This window comes from Oncorhynchus masou, chromosome 31 (assembly GCF_036934945.1).
Source record: "Oncorhynchus masou masou isolate Uvic2021 chromosome 31, UVic_Omas_1.1, whole genome shotgun sequence".
Lineage (NCBI taxonomy): Eukaryota > Metazoa > Chordata > Actinopteri > Salmoniformes > Salmonidae > Oncorhynchus > Oncorhynchus masou.
The window spans coordinates 57,846,455-57,851,135 of NC_088242.1; positions in this window are offsets into that span (position 1 = coordinate 57,846,455).

Genomic DNA, 4,681 nt, shown 5'->3' on the forward strand with positions numbered 1-4,681 from the left:
TTCTTTTAAAATGTAGAATACAGTAAAAATAAATAAAAACCCTAAAATGAGTAGATTTGTCCAAACTCTGGACTGGTACAAGATAGATATGTCACATGATCTGAATTGTCAGGGCTTTGAGCAGGCCTACACCTTGCCATCTACTGGACAGGTTGTGGTACTACTTCTACACTGTCATAGGGAAACAGAAATGAGTAAACTGCATAAAAGGTACAAGGATACATTACCTTTATATCACGAAGTACACACATTTGACACTTCTCAATATAACTGACCACATACAATGCAATCAATTTAACATAATGAATCTATGGTTTTCAGACATAAGAACATTTGAAATGCCTTGCTTGTAGTGCCTTTCACCTTTGTAAATCCACCCTTCTGCCTGCCTGCTCAGGATTATCCATATTTTCATAAAACCCAACATCAAAACAATCCTAAATCACCTTCTGAAAAACATAAAAGACATTTAATCCTGATTTTTACTAAAAGTCTTAATCTTACTTATTCTACTTTTCACTTCATTTCTCGTGATTTACTTAAAAGGCCAAGTGCAGTGAAACTTGATTTTCCTGTGTTTTATGAAGTTGGAATAATACTGTGAAATTTAGAAAATGATAATGCCCTTTTAGTGCAAGAGCCCGTTTTGTTGGGATTGAGTTAAATTAAGTGTGCCAAACCTCTGCCAATAACATTCCCCACTCAGAAGTTTTTTTTTACCATTTTAATTTAAAACAATCACAGTACAGTACTTAATTGTAACCAAGAAATTGATGTTAAGATAAAAACGGCTGCATTGGACCTTTTTAAGGGGACGAGATGAGCATTCACCACCATCTAGTGGAGTTGTTGGGAACTTTAATTATTCATATTTACCACAGCTCAAACAAGTCTGCCTGTCTATTCAGATGTTTGCATTGGGAATCAACAATGAGCACACGAACCCTTGAAATCCCAAGTCTCTATTTTTCAGGGTTTTAAAGTCAATAGGAGAGCATCTTAAAGTCACACTCCAGACCCCTTTTCACCTGATTTACTTAAGGCACATCTCAATAGGTGGTCCAGGTATCCTCATGACATGAGGGGTGGGCCTTTCCTCTTTTGTTCTCTATTACTCCTCTATAGACGGGATGGCTGACATCACCAACAAGATGCACAGGCTTTGATGGGTCTGGAAGCTATGCTTTGTTATGATTCTAAATGGTCAGATAGCTAGCAACAATGACAAGAAGCTGCCATGTGGGGAATTGTCGGAAGCTCGTTTCAGTTCTCTTGTTCTTGGATCCATGCATCTTGTTTTGAGGTCTTTTGATTCCATGTCAATGCTAATATGTCATTCGCTAGATAAACTAGTAACAATGTATGAGAGAAGTGCTCATTGTGCAAATGAATTTATTTACAATAAACATTGAGATTAAATATAATTGACATGTCAACCACTTCTGTTTTGCCCCATAGTTGCGCACGTGTTGGTTTTGTTGCTAAACCAACACGTCTATTGTTCACGCAAGCAAAGGTGGACGCAGAGGGCACCATCAGACCAACTCCTTGAATGGCCTACTACTTGAAGTTTGCAGTCTACAAATACACTATTTTGCTCAAAACATTTTGTTACCATGAATTGTGTGTACATTTCTGTATTTATATGTGTAATGTTTTCAACAGGGAAAGTAAAACAATAATAGCTGGAGTGCATCTTCAAAGGTGAGATTAGATTCCCGAATCCCTATCCAGAGGATCAGAACAAAACATCTCAGTTTTGAAATACCCAATTGAGATTTAATCTGATCAGAACTTTTGAAAAACTGTTCCCAGGACCAAGTTTTACAAAAACTTTTCGGAATGGATTTCAACAATCGGATTGGAATAATCTTAGAATTTGGTATACATTTTTTATTTTAAAGATTCAAATCCTTCGGCATTCGGATTTGGTCATCCAATTTTACTTTTAAAATCAGGATTAAATGTTTTTGCGTTTTCAAAACTCAAAAAAGGTAGTGCTTACAATAGTTCCAAATCTTGATACCACTAGAAGGGTGGTTTTATACTGAGCAAACATAAAAAGCAACAATTTCAGGTTTGAGTTAGTTCATAAGGAAATCAGTCAATTGAGAAATTAATTAGGCCCTAATCTATGGATTTCACATGAATGGGAATACATATCTCTTAAAAGGTTGGGGCATGGATCAGAAAACCAGTCAGTATCTGGTGTGGTGAGTATACAGGCCATGGAAGAACTGGGACATTTTCAGCATCCAGGAATTGTGTACAGATCCTTGCGACATGGGGCCGTGCATTATCATGCTGAAACATGAGGTGATGGCGGTGTATGAATGGCACAACAATGGGCCTCAGGATCTCGTCACGGTGTCTCTGTGCGTTCAAATTGCCATCGATAAAATGCAATTGTGTTTATTGTCCGTAGTTTATGCCTGCCCATAACACCGCCATTACTGTTTTTATTTTTTTAACAGTCACAACAATGACATCTGCAAACCGCTCGCCCACACACGACTCCATACACATGGTCTGCGTTTGTGAGGCTGGTTTGACGAACTGCCAAATTCTCCTTAAACGGAGGCGGATTATGGCAGAGAAATAAATGAACATTAAATTCTCTGGCAACAGCTCTGGTGGTGGGGGGCATCTTAAGTAGAAATAGAATAGAACCGGCATTATATTTTTGCTCTATTATAGTGGCCACTATAGCAGACATCGATCAAGTGCACACGAATGTGTGCAAAAATAACATTCACCGAGTAAAAATATGTAATAACCCCCCCTCTCACACACACACGTGTTACTGTCAAGTTCAACACGACAAAAGCAACATCTTTGAGCTGCACTGCACATTATTCCTGTGGACATCTGTTCTACAATGCGTCAGCAGAGCATACCTGTTGTTGGCATAATTTAACTCTTTCAGGCAGAGTATACCTGGCATACCCCTTTTTATCCACTGTATTAAAAAATGAGGGAAAGTGTGGTGTTCCTTTCACCTCTATTAGTGGTATCAAGTTTAAGCCAGGCCCAGCTCCACTTAACGGTTTAACAAGTAACGCCTAATTTTCACCTAATTCTCTCATTCTGAAAATTACCACATACCGTGGAGGGAAAACATTCATTCACAGATAGTTGTTAGTTCGTTAACGTGTCATTGAGAATGCCAGGTTCCAGTAAGCGTTATAACTTAAGGAACGGCAAGGAGTCGTATAACGTTACCAGTTCATACTATAGCGAATTGGTTGGGTTACTAACGTTAGCTCATCTGATGTTTTAACGTTAGCTGTCTGACTTAATTGGCCAGCTAATTTTCACACCATATACTCAATGATTTGATCAGTTAAGTTGGCTAATGTTGAGCAACATTTCTCTGGCTAGCTAACGAATAATTCGATCCAGCCAGCAAGAATACCTAACAATAACTGTTAACGTTACTTGTTCCACCACACTTTCTCCCTCACCTCAAACTTTACAAATGCCAGTTGTTTTTCGGATACAGGTCATTAAGTACGCTTTATCACCTCACCCAGTCTCCGTGGTCAGGCTTCTCACCTACCTCTTCGTTCTCGTTCAGGGGACCCGCTGCTGTAAAAGAACTGGTAAACTAGTTATTAGTCTGAGACACCCCAGTAAACTGTCTTTCCAGAGCGTGCGCTGATGCTGTAACTATCAAGTTGACTGTATTTTCTCCTCAGTCGCATTCTGTTATGTGAACAGTTGGCTGAGCCTTGGAAACAGACAGCATTGCTCCAAACGCGCATCACTCGTTCGCTTTCAGTCATTCAAAGTCCCCCGGCATTCTGAGCCTCTTTACTGTGTTGCCACCATGCTCGATGCTAGGAACAAGGACCGCTACTTCAATGCAAACAAGAAACAGGGTTTACTTGAAATGTTAGACACAGCTGGACAAAGATGGGAACGGTCACAGTTACAGGGCGCACGGAGGAAGAGGCCACGGACAGACAAGAGCTGAAACTTCACTGCTTGGCATGTATGATGAAATCCTGGTTGAGACTGAACAAATTAATAACGAAACAGCAAGTAAGTGAAAAATATTTTGATTACCAGTAAAACAATGGGAACATATGTAAATGCCAACAAAATAATTGTTGGGTGTGTGTCAACTATTTAAATCTACTAGAATGCTTAAAAAGCCTCTACAATATCTGATACAGGTATCGCCCCCCCCCCCCCCCAAATAAAAAACATGTAATATCGGTGCATCCCTACTAATAACAAGTTAGATCGCTCTTTTCTTGTTTACAATGGGTCTGAACAGCATCACCGAAACGCATCAGCTGTAAACAAAACTGAAACACTGCATATTCATGGTAACTGACAAGTACCACACCATCGGCCCTGTCTAAAATAAGCCCACACCTGCCCCACTGTTACTGCCCAGCTGCTACAGTAGCTAATGTATGACAAAACAATTACTCAGCTAGCTACATCTGCTGAGAGTGAGAATTACCTTGATCAAGATGAAGTACTAACAACTTGCGGCATGAAATATCATATAAACCTTTAAAAAATACAATCTGAAATGATTTGTTCTTGTGAATCCAAACACCGGACCCACAGATCACTCACCAGCCATTAAAGCATGACTGACATCACCTGCTGTTTACATACGCATGCATAGTAGACTATAGGTGCTAATGAAAAGAAAGAAGTCAAA